General features: G+C 33.0%; 1 protein-coding gene across 2 annotated transcripts in view; it reads left to right on the top strand.

Annotated features, from left to right (window-relative positions):
- Window positions 1–15668: 15668 nt before the first annotated feature.
- Window positions 15669–16270, top strand: part of LOC139492030 (kinetochore protein NDC80 homolog) — a 79129-nt gene continuing 78527 nt past the window's right edge. For both annotated transcript variants that reach the window (XM_071280091.1, XM_071280092.1), the window contains exon 1: window positions 15669–15749. The gene's annotated coding sequence lies outside the window, so the exon portion shown is untranslated. The remainder of the gene's footprint in view (window positions 15750–16270) is intronic.

The following is a 16270-nucleotide window of genomic DNA, read 5'->3' as shown; positions in this document are numbered from 1 at the left end:
TACATGTGGCACCCGTCATGTTGATCATGTTATTACAAACCCGGTAAATAGTCTTATTCGGTATGTCACATTTATGAAAAGGGAAGGGATTGTAGTTACGACGTTAGAAACATATCCGATATCATCTGTGAAACGGTTATTTCATAACGGTCAACCAACTCGTAATAGCGTCCGTAAAATTTACGAAGGGATGACTTCAACTTCACCATTTGGAATTGTAATATTGTAATATCAAAAGTAGGGATATGTGGTTTGATGGTAATGAGACAACAATAAATAAGAGTATAATGTTGGTCTTCAATGCTCTTCAACTTCGTAATTATATATTCAAGTGAACTTGAAATTAAAGATACTACCGACACAGATAATAGTTATCAGGATTATAATTTAGTACGCCAGACGCGCGTTTCGTCTACACAAGACTCATCAGTGACGCTCATATAAAAATATTTATGAAGCCAAACAAGTACAAAGTTGATTACGGCTAAGGTAAATAAATCTGCTTCATATCTAGACCTTTTTCTCGAAATGACTACTGATGGTAGGTTAAAAACTTTCCCATTCTGTGTAGCAACATCCCAGCGGCACCAGCATATGGAGTATATGTGTCTCAATTGATACGTTACTCTAGAGCTAGCTCAAAGTACGTTTATTTTGTTGAACGAGGAATACTGCTTTCTCAAAAGTTGCTAAGACAGGGCTATGAATCAATCAAATTAAGGTCATCACTTAAGTAAGTTTACGGTCGCCATCATGAGCTGGTTGGCCATTATGACAAAAGTGTGTCCGAAATCATATCTGATATTCTTCCTCAGTCATAATAACTTTCTATCATTACTATCTATCGAACTGAACAAAGAAATAACACGACTGGTGCCGTTTACGGTGCAGGAAATGCTTACCCTTCCGTAGCACCTGATTTCACTCCCGGTTTATAGTGGAGCTCGTGTTGTTTCTTATTTATTATTTATAACTGTCGATGTAAATGTCCTTTGGTTTTGTGAGTCTTTGTTCACTTCTTGGTTTTGATTATTATTAGGTCTTTCCACTTTTCTGTGGAAAGACCTCTTGTTTTTCTTCTGATTGGTTTTTTTTTTCTTTTTTTTTTTCTTCTGCCTAATTTTGTTCTTACGCTAAATATTTGTTTCGCAATATGTCGCTTAGATATTTGGTATATGATATCGAACAGTTTATGCGCTTTTGAAATTAACACTGCACAACCGAATACTTTTCTTTGTAGGAGTTATCTCCCCAAATTTGCACTGTTTTCCTTGTGTTCACTTCTCTTTTGCAACCGTAAAAGATTACAACAAATTTATTTTATGAAATTGCTCATTATATCCTTCGCATGATTTGTCCTATTTTGACCGAAGCAATATGAACACTCCATATGAGAGTAATTTTCCCTTATGCATTTGATGACAATAAAATATTTGATTTGATTTGATTTGATATAAGTGATATAAGTGATATGCATTTCTATCTTGTACACCATAAGTGATAGAGACCTAGGATCTTTTGATTTGAGGTCCTTGGTCCAAAAAATGAAAATTAGGTCAAGGTCAAAGTCAAGGTCATATTCTAATTTTTGAATTTGGCTTATTTTCACTTATTCCCAAACACCGTATAAGATATCAACAAATTATGTTTACTTAATTGTTAGTTGCGACATGTCGTAACACGTAAATTTTGATTGCAAGGGTACGTTGAACATAAAAGGGAGTTTTCTCCCCTCTTGTATTTAAAAATATGCGTATGGTGATATAACTCATTAACCAAACATAATTATGACCTATGGTCTTTTGATTTCAGGTCATTGGTTTATGGCCTTGAAATTGATCTCAAGGTCATAGCTCAATTTGACGTTCTAGATTTTGACCTTTGCTTTTACCTCATATGTATAAATGATAAAGCCATGAGACTTTTGGCTAAAGGTATCAAACCATTTAACCTTGAAAAAAATAACCGGAAGTGACCTTGTGTTAACCGGAAGAAGCAATTTTTGTTCTTTATTAACATAAAAGTATATAAAATAAGATATTTTTGGAATAGAGTGTCAAGTAAATATTCAAATATTATCGGAAGTAACCTTTTTCAAACCGGAAGTAACAAATTATCTCCCTTATATAAAAAAATATTGTATAGAAACCATATATTTATGAAATCAGCGTACAATAAGCTATCATTTGACGATTGAAATGACATTTTAAACTCAATTTTACAACTTTCATATTAAAATGCATTGTTTTTTGGTGGAAAGACCTTCAATTGTTCTGTGAACAATTGGTTATTAATTGTCTTTTTTGGGCTTTTGAATTTTTTTGGATTCGAGTGTCACTGATGAGTCTTTTACTTTGTTTATATTCTTAACAACGTGTTATATTGTTCTTTCATTTGTCTTTGTTCTATTATTAATATTACTTTTACTGTTGGATTGTTTTATGTGATATCCGTTTAACGTGGCTCGGTACTTTCATTTTTTGCTGATGTGTTTTGTATATGCGACTTTTTGTGTTTCTTTGGTTCTTATAACGTGACTCGGAAATTTAAAAGATCCCGTCAATATGGTATTGTTCTATGATATGTCATTATGATATATTTCTATTATGAATTAGAAAATACGTTGAACCACAAACGTCGCAATTATTCAATCGCGTAGTGGAATGAACTATTTGTGGATTCTTAAACATTCTATTTAACTTTTGGACTATTTTAAATCTCGGTATATTTCTGAAATTATTTCTTACATACTTTGATTTGTTAACCCTTAATGCTAACAATGCACATGTGAAATTTTTAAATTGTTCGTATATACATTGAACGACAAATTTATGTGATGTATAAAATTTTCTGACGTCAGACACGCGAATCAATTAATGTGTTTGTAGATAGATGTTTTCGTTGTGTTCTGTTAAATTGTTCCTTTTAAAATTGTTACACGATGATGACTGCTGTACCCATATTTTGACTATTGTATTTATTGTATTGTATTTATTATGTCTGTTTAGTTCATGCATCATTGTAAATATAACGGAATTTGATGAGACTGTCACCAAAGGGAGAGGTTTAGCGCTTTAAAACCAGGTTTTATCCACCATTTTCTACAATTGAAAATGCCTGTACCAAGTCAGGAATATGACAGTTCTTGTCAATTCGTTTTTTATGTCATTTGATTTTGCCATGTGATTATGGACTTTCCAATTGGATTTTCCTCTGAGTTCAGTATTTTTGTGATTTTACTTTTTATAGACGAAAGGAGCGTCTGGCCGCCAGGCGTAAATACAAAATTTAATCCTGGTATCTATGATGATTTTATTTTGATATCTGTAGGAAATGAAATTTAATCGTAAGCCTTCAAAAATTGAAAACTCCATGCCGTATAGTCATAAATTTTTAAAGGCCCCAACAATAATATTTAAAACAATTTAAACGAGAAAACAAACGAACGTCATGAAAAATACAATTTTATTTTAAAGAAAACCACTTAATTACATTCTCTTATATATATAAAAAAAAATGTTGTTTTTAACACAATCATATTAATTTTTTTTATTCAAATATAATTTAATACAATAATCGCAAAGGTAAGCTGATTATAGGTTATTTATATATAATTAACTTCAAACAAATACGCCTCATTGGTTCTTAATGCGACTAATAAATTGTTGGTAGGTTGGTCATAGTGCAGAGCCTTGGGATTCACTAATCCATCTTTACGGGATAAAAGTTGTTTAAAGCTTTGTCCATCAAGAGAAATAACGACCACATTGTGAGAACTCCATCCCACAACAAACACGTTTCCATTCTTGTCTACAGAAATACCGAAATACCTTTATTGATATAATCATAAACTGATTCATGTAAACTATGCAAAAGTTAAAAGACCATGACTGAGGGGTGGGTATAGAAATATGAGATCATACTAAATATCCTTGGCCTACCATGCACTAATGGTTCCCCTTAAACTGACCAAACCACAAACTTGTGTATGTAGACCAAGTGTAATTTTCAAAGTCCATAGACAACAAATCGGGGTGGGGCTAAATAATATATATGGAAATGAGATGTGCCAATGCTAAAATTACATCTGCAAACAGAGTATCATTGAGCTACCACTGTGTTTCCCTATAAATCTGACGTTGGGGGAGAAAAGGCGATTTTTGAAACGGTTTACGCACACAACAGACCCAAACACTGCGAATGCTCATAACAGTTTCGCTAAATAAGTAGCCACATATTTCATTTTTTTTACACTTCATTCCTCTCATATATACTTCCGTTCGCATTCGTTCTTTCATATTTTCTTTTTTTTTTTTTCTTATATTTTAAACTTTAATAATAAACAAACAAAGAAAAGCATGTTCGTTGCATATGTTTATTACATAAAAGCGTAGGAAGCTTTTGTCATCAAACCAAAAACATGATAAAATTCATCGCCCAGTGCAGCCTGATAAGACCGCAGAAGTCGAACTCTGAACAGCTTGTGCACGTTTGGACACAATATTCAAGTTTGAATTTTGTTTATGTAGTTCATACGTGTTTCTCATTTCTCGCTTTTATATAGACAAAATGATAGATTAGACCGTTTGAATGGTTTTACACTAGTAAGTTTTGGAGCCCTTTATAGCTTTCTGTTCGGTGTGAGCTAAGGCTCCGTGTTGAAGGCCGTACCTTGACCTATAATGTTTTACTTTAAATTATCACTTGGATGTAGAGTTGTCTCATTGGCACTGGCTTTTAATCATCATACCACATCTTCCTATATCTATTGATACTGTCTGAATTTGGATTGTGATCAAATTTTTTACATAATATAGGTTTCTGACACAAAATAAGTGTGGTGAAGATCTTAAAAATTTGAAATGGGTTGAAATATTTGTAATAATTTGCAATTGAAGATTTCTTGCTATGACGCAATTGGATATTTCTTGTTATTGCGTAATACTGAGCAATTGAAGATGTCTTGCTATTGCCAAATACTGTGCAATTGAAGATTTCTTGCTATTGCCAAATATTGTGCAATTGAAGATTTCTTGCTATTGCCACATACTGTGCAATTGAAGATTTCTTGCTATTGCCAAATACTGTGCAATTGAAGATTTCTTGCTATTGCAACATACTGTGCAATTGAAAATTGTTATAAAAAAAACATGCAAGTGCAAACATATATATTTAAGCGGAAAAGAATAAAGAATTTTGTTTGATCCAGTTATCAACAGCCACTTTAAGCGACAATGCCAAGGGATGAAGTGTAATAAAGATTAAATCGTTAGCGCCGGACTGTCTACTTCATACATTGCATTAATTAGGCAAAGTTAGCATCGTCCGTGCTGCTACATATATATGTACTGCTTTCACGAAAATAAACGCGCTGACAAGACAGCCTTGCCTTAAACCCCTATGAATATCTTTATAATTCTCCATGAAATCCTCAACGTCCCATGACTATAGGTGGCACCAAGACCCCTGCCTCACTGCCTGAGCACCTTCCTCCTGCAAAACTTACGTCATAGCCAACAGATAAAAAATATCAATGTGTTTTTTTTTCTTTCTTTTTTCCTGTCATTTTGTTTTAATTAATTAAGGCATTTATTACAGGCGTCAACATTTCTTTGCTTTCTAGCTATAAACAGGTTACTATCCATATCGGTACAATGAAAAAAACATTTTGGATTGCACAAATTAACCTACAGCCCGTAACAGAGAAGTGATCGAATTCGAGTTTCTTTACCGTCAGAATAAGCTACATTATCGACAAACTTATTTCAGAAGTGACATAATTCAATGTTCTTCATCAACAAAATATTTCATGTCTAACGTGTAAGTTTTCATTGTTTAAGTCGAAGTTTTTTTAACACAGTAGAACATTTTTTATAATCAACCTCTGTCATTGGCATTTTCATTTTAACGGTAAAGGATCAAATACGGGATCTTCGAAATTTCATCATTTGTTACGAGGAAATCATTATTTCATCGAACATATGTCTTTGTTCATGACACATATTATGAAATACAAAGGAGTCAAATGATCAAATACTTTCGAACTGACAGAAACAAAAATACATAAACTAGAATGTGTGTTCTGTCATTAACAATGGCTTCGTCTCGTGCGAATCGACGAGATCGTGTTACATGTAACTGATCTAAGCTGTAGAAACAGTTGGTGCGACCTCGATAAAATCTTTATCAATTTAATATAAGCGATAAATATTCATGACTACAATGATAACGAATTTATTGGAGTCACATCCACTGTTTCAACTGTAAACATGAACTCGTCGGTTAGTGCAATGAAGACACTTTTAAAGATTGAGATTGTTGGTTTACTCTTAACACCTTCGAGGTATTAAAATTATTTCAGTGTTTATTAAAAGTTAAATTTATTTTCAAATCTCTTCTGTTTAAAATTGTCGAAACTTCCGTTTAAGATTTCTGTGGTAAACTATCTATTCTATAGTGAGTACCATTTTATAATAAATACCCTTTTGTGCAAGAATACTTTCTTTATAGAAGTATAGATCTGCTGGTTATAGATTTTTTTTTTTATAACTTTCATTATTGTGACGACGCGCTATGAAATTTAGATTAATTTATAAATGAAGTTGTATAAAAATTGTTGGTCATAAACACAAATCTTTTAAACAGTTCGACGAGTGCGTCAATGTTACAGTAGTCTGTTTACTGTAAGTAACTAAGCTTGGCCCGATTCATCTGTCATTTATGGAAACTGATTCACCACTTTCTGAAAAAAACATTCATTTTTATTTTACCTTCAGACATGGAGCTACATTTGTAACTTAAGGAAAACTCGATCTCAAATTAAAGAAATTTGACATGATATACTGAAACTTTCAATTAAGCGACTGCTTTTCTTAGATTTTTTATGGTCAAACTTTTTCATTGTTAACGGACATGTTGAAATTTTTTATTGTAAAAAAATGGTGTTTTTTTAAAGAAATCAACATTTTTAGAACTTCGTGAACATGTACAGGAAGCTGAATTATTGCACATCTATGTTCTTCTTAAAATTGTACTTCGATCTGTTGCGTCCTTAAATGTTCTGACCGTCCTAAGATTTAATGTACGGAAATGTTTCGGTAAATTAAATTCAAATCCGTATTGAATGTTTATGACACACAAAAAGAGAAACCAGAATCTCTTGATGACCAAACGTATGTACACGTTGAGGCGATTTAGAGCTTTTCAGAAGGAGTGAAATTCCACCCTTGTTGAAAGCCTTGTGGAGACTTATAGATTTTTAAATTCCCTCCGTTTTTCTCATGGATGGAGTGTGGTCTCTCTGTAAATTACCCCATATCTTTTCATTTACCTATTTACCGAAGGTTCCATGTGAAAATTTCCATTGGATCATATCTGTTAAACTAAATGTACAAAACAGGCTCAAGAAAAGGCGAAATTTCTTTTTCAAACCCGAACTAGAAATCCATGTTTTTCTAATAGAGCACCTTACATTATCGTCAATGAGTTCAGGCATGTGAAAAATTATATAATCATACACAAGAAAGAAACCCTGAACAAGCTTTCAGCAATAATTTTACCTATTTATATTAAGTAAGTATTAACATGTACATGTATTTGATAAAGTACAGATATAACAAAGAAACTGCCCGGTATCCGACGTAAGAGTACACTTTTTACTGCACGCGTAGTCGGGTGCGTTCACTACGAGGACACTTGTACTCAACTACGCGTGAAGTATGAGTACAGAATCGTTCCATACAGGACATTTTCTATGTTATCCTAGTATATTATCCGACAGTTAAGAATAGAATCTGGTCAAATTTTGAAGTTGAACATGTGGGAATTTTTTATTTTTGCCACGGACCATTTAATTTTCATGGAGGAAGGGGCCTTATAGTTTTTAGAAAACAATATTCTGAAAATTCAGAAATACGGAATATTATATGTGAATGGTTAGGAAATCCGTTTTCCCTACATGTTTTAAAAGTCAAAGAAAAATGTTTTCCCTGATACAAACGTTTTAAGAACCAGCTTTGTATAACCTATAGACGAATTCGACTGTATATAAGGAAGTTAATATGTTTACTCTGATTTGAAATTATCTTTTAGAACTTTTTTTAGTAATTGAGAACCTATGTTGTTTATGGGTAATGGGTGAAATGTTGCATGATCCCTCAAAATGACAGCAAGCGCAGTTTTCCGAATGATTTTCATTTGTACACTGCTAAAAACTGTCAGGTCCTGGCCATGGTATATTTGGAAGAAATTTTGTTTTACTGATTTTTGCTAAAAAAAAATATTCTCTGTGTGTGCCATTGCAAGAAATAGTTTTGCTCTTTATTTTGTCATATTAAAAAAAAATCTTAACAAAATTTTCCCGTTTAAACTGTAATAGAAAAAGTTTGGCATGTGAAACGGACGAAGACATATTCTAAGAAGTACAAATACCAGTCCTCCCTTTTGTGTATACATATGAGAAAACATTTCAAAGTTATTGATTGAATTCAAATTATCACACATACGGTACACATTGTAGTCCGAACAAATAAAGGACTTCATTCCTATCAAACACCTTTTTAATTGTTTACCAGTATATTTCTTTTAGTTTAGGGTAAAATTGTGAAGGAAATAATACTATCAAGACGTCCTTCCATAAATCCTTTTTTTTTTCTGTTCTGACTTTGAAGAAATGACTACTTTTCGCCAAATCGAAATGGTGCATGGACATATTTTGTTTCATATTATTAGAATTATTTTCAATATTATCGGTATTAAACTTGATTATCGACACATGAAAGTTTGTCAGCATTGTCAATCTTTTTAACGTTAAAGTACCAATAGTTCGGTCACTACTCAATTAAGTTTGTCGATAACGTAGCTAATTTTGACGGTAAAGAAACATCAATTCGATCACTTCTCTGTTACGGGCTGTACCTTCTTTTTAAAAATACAACAATATTAGAATTATTTCTATATACCTTACGGAGACACCCATTTTACTTCCAAGACGACTCTTTTATCGGACATGCATAATTATGTTTTCCGATCCGTAACACAGTTGTTTAACTATCCTTTCTTCTGGTCAAAAACTCAAAATTCCATTATATACATGACTTTTCTTGGAAAAGGAAGGGAAATGATCACATGGTTGAAATAGTCTAAGTCAGGTGACATAGTGCTTTGCAGGATTGAATAGAGATAATAGTTCGTCTTAAATTCATATATTACATACATTTTACAAGTGTGGACACAGATGAGTGTGGATAGTATGTGTGGATGTTTGACAGTGTCTTATGACAAAAGGAGTTCTATGTTTTTCCTATATGGTGTTTTTAACTGTGTTGCACGGTGACAACCGATCTGAACATTAGGAGTGTTATTTATTAAATATTTTTTCAAGACAGGCATGGAGGAGACAGTAATTACATTAGTTACCAAATGGTTATGATAGAATATGTTCTACATCTTTGACTTATGATACATTTTGTAGCTAGGAGAGCAACACATAATAGGTTCATTTTTTTATTAATAGTCAAATTACACTTACCTGGTGCACTGGTGTCAATTTCAACATAGTATAACTATGTGATGTTGTTATTTCAGTGTGTGATGTTTTTTTTATAACATTACTTTCTCATTAATTGTCTAGATTGCATTACATATATTATGGTTTCTGCAAATGTAAAAGATTACATTGTTTATATGTTATATGCCCTCCTGTGGCATTAATTTAGTTTATACAAACTCTATAATATATAGACATAAGAAGATGTGGTATGAGTGCAAACATGGAAGTAATATTTAAATATTACTTCCATGGTGCCAATAAGACACAATTTGTAAAAGTAAACCATTATAGAACAAAGTACGATCTTCAACAATTACTAGTGTAAAACCCTTCAACGGGAAAACCAAAGGTCTAATTCGTGGCTTTCGGCTCTTGTCTGCTCTATGATCGGGTTATTGTCTCTTTGACACATTCCCCATTTCCATTCTCAATTTATTTATAATCTATATAAAAACATACTTCAATGAGAAGCAACCCAACGACAAAAAAAAAGATTTATATACATCCAGTTCATATGATGAAATCATAATCTTTCAGTCAGTTTAATGAAGTCTGGAGCTGGCATGTCAGATAACGGCTAGTAGTTTGTTGTTATTTATGTATTATTGTCATTTTGTTTATTTTCTTTGGTTACATCTTCTGACATCAGACTCGGACTTCTCTTGAACTGAATTTTATTGTGCGTATTGTTATGCGTTAACTTTTCTACATTGGCTAGAGGTATAGGGGGAGGGTTGAGATCTCACAAACGTGTTTAAACCCGCCGCATTTTTGCGCCTGTCCCAAGTCAGGAGCCTCTGGCCTTTGTTAGTCTTGTATTATTTTAATTTTAGTTTCTTGTGTACTATTTGGAAATTAGTATGACGTTCATTATCACTGAACTAGTATATATTTGTTTAGGGGCCAGCTGAAGGACGCCTTCGGGTGCGGAAATTTCTCGCTACATTGAAGACCTGTTGATGACCTTCTGCTGTTGTTTTTTCTATGGTCGGGTTGTTGTCTCTTTGGCACATTCCCCATTTCCATTCTCAATTTTCATGAGGGGAACATACAGCTGTGAGTCAACAGCAATAGTCAAGTGTCTATGTAGTGTCAAGTTATCTATATGGATAATAGCCTCACATCGCATTTACGTCACGAGAGGCTAGACGAAATTGAATGGTACTTATTGGAGCAGGAACACCTTGGGACCCTAACTAGCCTTTATTAGGGCTCCCGAGTGTACTTAAGAGCGTGACAGGGTACTTATACACCCTACAGCAAGACTGATACTTTTTGGAGGAACACCTCGGTACCAGATGGAACAGAAATATCGCATTCACGTATGGTTCTTGCTACTCTTTTTTTGAAGTTTTATGATTCTATCTGAACCTTTATAAAACTGAACTACAATACTCTATATGTAGTCGAATATATGCATTTTAATACTTTTCTTGTGTGTTATTTAAATTTATACCAAAGTGATATTCTAGATGTGATATAATCTTACAGATACGATCAACATAATCGTTCAAGTTTAAATTTTCATCAGGCTTCTGACTTGGGACAGGAACATACACACAGAATGGGCAGGGTTAAACATATTATCAGGATCTCAACCCTCCTCTAACCTGGGACAGTGGTGTAACAGTACAATATAAGAACGAACTATAAAAAACAGCTGATAAAGGCTTAATTCATCAGATGGATAACAAGAACTATCTTTAAAAAAAGATATCCGACGTATTTAAATTTGAGTATATGTTTAAAACTATCATTTCGATAACCTTCAGAAGCACAAAGATACCATTTAAATAACGTTATCTCTGTTTGTGTTCAGTATTCTCGGTCCTCGTATCTTTCTGTTTACATTTGTAGAATTTAATAATGTCCCCAATGAAACAATATCCATCGGACACATTTTCCTAGTAAATACTGTCCATGGACAAAATTTACTTATTTAAATGTGTTCTGGGCAAAATTTCCTATGAAAATATGTCCTTAGTTATGAAAAAGTGTCCATGAACATAGACATTATTCACTACCATAATATTGTCCAGGTGGACATTTTTTCACAGGATATTGTGTCCGCCTGGGCAATTTTTGATATGCTTTAAATATCAAATGATATCCATTGCCTTGTTATTACTGGACGCATTTTAACTTTAATTGTGAACTTTAATTAATTGTTACTTTGACATAGAGTTGTCTCATTGGCACTCATACCATCCTTACGTTCATATTTATATCTTTTAATATAATTATATACATGTATAATTCAAACTCAAATAAGTAACAGATGCTGTACAGTATTATTTTCCTTGTAGGACACAATCTGATAACATTGACTACGAAAATTTGTTCTGTAGATGGACCATATTTGATAACTGTTGCTGTAAAATGCTGTCCACTTAGGAGACAATATTTCATGGCAATGGACATTATTTATTTTCTATTGCCTTCTTCTCTGACATAATAAATATAGTAAAGTTCTTCAGATTTGATTATGCACTTCCTTCTTCTTGTTATTATTTCATTGTCATTAAGATTTGCTGGAAATTTTTTAGAACTTAAATTTCTCTATATTCACTTCTATCCATTATTGGTTTGTTTACATTTGTATATTTATCAATTTCTCATCAATCCTTCATATTTTAATTATAATTTAAGTATAATAAAACTTTTTAATGACCTTTGTATTACTTCCCTTGGAGGACACAATTTAATAGCAACTACTATGAAAATTGGTCCTGTGGGTGGACACTATTTCATTTCTTTTGCAGTAAAAATCTGTCCATTTGAAGGGACACTATTCCATGGCAATGGACATTATTGAATACCAAAATTCTATGAAAAACTGTCCACATGGACATTTTTTCACAGGACACTATTATGTCTTACACATTCACCAAAACCCCGCGGAAATCTCACATGCGTAGGTGCGTTCTAAAAGTCATGTACGTTCGTACAACAAAGTTTACATTAAAAATTATATAATTGTCCCGAATAAACAGCTGTCACGGATGCAAAGAGCTATTGAAGAAACAATTATTTTAATAAAAATATAAATCTTTGTCAAGATCCAGTTCAAATATTTATAGTTTTTCACTTGCTTTCCATCACGATATAATTAACGAGACGTTTTTTCAAACACAACCAAATCACCCACCATGACAGTATTTTGTCCAATCACAGAAAGGATTTTCGAGCATGCGTATTCTGTTGCCATAGTTAAGCTTCCTTGAGTTCGAAGGGCACAAACCGAAACTATACCGACTACGTCGGAAAAATACAAATACTACAAATACAAGTGGACGAGGCCGGGTAGTTGTACAACCCAACAACAAAAAAGACACTAAGTAAATATCTGAGAGTACTCGCAGTTACTGACAGCTAGTTCAAAGCTATTAACAACTAATAAAAAAAATCATGCATCTAAGACTAAATCATCAATCAGTAAACATCCAACATCAAATGGCTTAATTTAGTGTAAAGACGTCATAAACAGTCAGAAACCAAATGAAACCGAAATAAACAACTATAGTCACCATAGGACCTTCAACTATGTGCAAAACCCATACTGCATAGTCAGCTATAAAGGCCCCGAAATGACAAATGGAAAACAATTCATTTTATGAAAATGTTTTTTCTAACTGAAGTCTGTTGAAAACTTAAAAAGCATGGTAAAAGTCGACAAGCAGAGGTCGATTTAGTGTTTTCCGGCTTTTCAAACCTCTTCTCATTCGTAGATTAAAATACAAATGAATACACATCTTTAATAAAATACAAATAAAGTGAGTCGTTTTAAAACACTTTACCGGCCATTTCTCAATAATGTGAGTCCAGCAATCCGCCTGGGTTAACAGACTTGTCATGCTTGTGATAGACTCATAGATATAGGAAGATGTGGAGTGAGTGCCAATGAGACAACTCTCCATCCAAATAGGTCAATGTGCGGCCTTCAACACGGAACCTTGGCTCAAACCGAACAATAAGCTATATAGGTCCACAAAATTACTAATGTTAAACCATTCAAACGGGAACGTCTTATCTATATAAAAAACGAGAAATGATCGAGGAACATGGTGAGTTTTACATTGTATGACCGCTAGGGTCATTCTGGTGTATTTTTGCCACACTCATTTCTACAAATGTGAATTTCGTTTTTGCAGGGCCGTAACTACATTGAGGCAAATGAGGCAAATGCATCATGTTAGAAATCCCTCCCCCCCCCCCCCCCAAAAAAAAAAAAAAAACGTGCAACAAAAGATTGTTTTTATATCAAATTGTTTTTTCACGGAAAGTGTCTTTCTGCACTCTTTGGTGTCGCCCCTAGCTGCATGTTTTTTTTGTTGTTGTTATCCATGTTTCTATTTTCCTTTTAGTTTTCAGAGTTGATGGTCAATTGTTTGTACTTCTGTGTCCCGGGTTTGTCTTTTGTTCATTTATTGTCCTACTTAATGACTATAGTCTGAGTGTTGATTTTCATTTGCAAACGTGGTTTGCAATGTTGCATGTCCACCGATGTCCAGACATTGTGCGAGAAAATATTTTTAAAATATACGATGCTACTGGACACAAAAAAATGGTCCTTTCTGCATGGATAATTGATACCAAAGAATACGAAATAGTTTTTTTGTAAATAAAACTAGATAGCTGACATGGTTTGAATTAAAGTAAGGTCACCTATTACCCGGTATCAAATAATTAGAAAAAAACCAACAACAAGGTATTGCCATATATGACCTTTTACATTGAAGGGTTAAACTTGCATTCAGTCGTGTTGAGAAAATAAAGGAATATGGGGTACACTTTCAGAGGACCTAATCGCACACAAAGTCAATGCATAGAAAAAATACAAATGATCAATAGTCAAAGATTTTGATCCTGTTCTTCATCTTGATAGTTGCTGGAGGGTCTTCAACAATACTTTGAGAGAATCATTAATACCGTAAAACAAAGTGAAGAATTGTCCCTAGTGTGGACTTAAGCAGAACTAGTACTGAAATTATAATACTGCACTATATTTAGATCTAGTCATAAAAAAATCACCAAAGTCTAAGCACAATACAAGACAAGAACAGACAGACAGATCCGGTATTTAATAATTATCAGAATTACAATTTTTGCTTTATCCTACATATCGGTCTTTTAATGTTGTATCTAGAACCTTAAAGTCTTAAATTACAATGAATCTATGTTTTTGCTTTGGGACCAGAATATTATTGAAAAAGAAATAGCCAAAAAAATTAGCCAAAAATTAATTAAGCCGTTTCAATGCAAGGAGAGTCTAGGAAACGCTCAGAATGCACGATTTTGCGTTATTTTTCTCAGAGCTTCGCCAAAATTTTTTCGCCTCGCTATGCTCGGCTAAAATTTATTTGGCCTCACTATGAAAAGAGGCTAGTTACGGTCATGGAGAGGAACAGACTGTTTTCGCTCTGCCTGTAGGTAATTTGTGTCACAGTTATTTGTGCTCTTTATGCTGCATTAACAGCTTGCATTGCAACTAAAATTTACGTTTTAATAATTCATGCCAAGAGTTGAACATGTTGAAGTTTTAATCATTTTAAATTTAAAAAAAAAAAAAAATTTAGCTGCAATGTTTTAGAATTATTTCTGTATTAGTGCTTCATATTTATGTTTTGATATTAGCAAGCTACATGTATATGCTAGAGTTAAATGTGGTGCTGTTTTATGAATTACTATTCAAGTTATTTGCATGCTGTGCCACGGCCGGTTTTATTTGTTATTGCCGCCGATATGTTTTTATATTCGGTGTTGTAATATGTTTGTCAATATGCCGAATCAATATAAATTTTACTTAATTACTTACTTATAATATTGATATTAAATAACAGTATCTAAAGTAAAACCTGTTCTTCTCAAGTCAAAAGAACGACCAATAAAATCACATGTTTTCCCCATATAGGCCATGATTTGAAAATTCGTATATACAATTTTTTCTAGAATTAGAATAATGATTTAAATTCTATGTATTATATCAATGAGAGTTTAATGATCTTCTTCCAAGCAAGGATCGCAGATCGTACACTATACAGCACGGTAGCGAAAAATATATATGTACTATTTAAAAATATAATCTGTGGGCTATTTCCGGAAATTAAAATATCCGTCATACATTCTGAACTTTACATGTTTATTGTTGTTTTTAGTATAGCGCCTTTTTTGAAAATCATCAACAGATTTCTGTTTATACGTAAGTTATAAGATTGATTTAACACAGTTAAATACCATTTTTGATCATATCACTTATGCACATGATAGATAGGAAATTGCAGTGCTCGTCGCAGCTTCATTGACCGAAATAGGTGACCCTTTTAATTCAATAAATTATTCGAATATCAACTGACCAACACCCATTCATTAGCTCAGGAATAACAATTAACATTCAGTTGATGAATTATCCTTAATGCCCCCTTAATTCTGGTAAAATCTACCCGCTTTCATGTAACGTGAAGGTACCTAAATTAAATTGCACCCACGTTTATTTTCTTTTTTTTTTTTTTTGCATTTGAACACTGTGAACTTGTAACGGGAGTGGAAGTTTCCACTGGCTTCGTTTTCCCGTTGTCTATACCCAAGTTCTGGGATATTGGACAACTACGTAAAACTACGTGAATATAAACAAGATGTTTATTTTAAAGACATATATGGTTGAACATACAATTACATGAATAAATATACTAAAATACGGTGGTGGCTAGTCTACTTGTATAA

Source organism: Mytilus edulis, chromosome 10 (assembly GCF_963676685.1).
Source record: "Mytilus edulis chromosome 10, xbMytEdul2.2, whole genome shotgun sequence".
NCBI lineage: Eukaryota > Metazoa > Mollusca > Bivalvia > Mytilida > Mytilidae > Mytilus > Mytilus edulis.
Note: the sequence above shows the minus strand (reverse complement) of the source record. Positions and strands in the feature narration are given on the sequence as shown.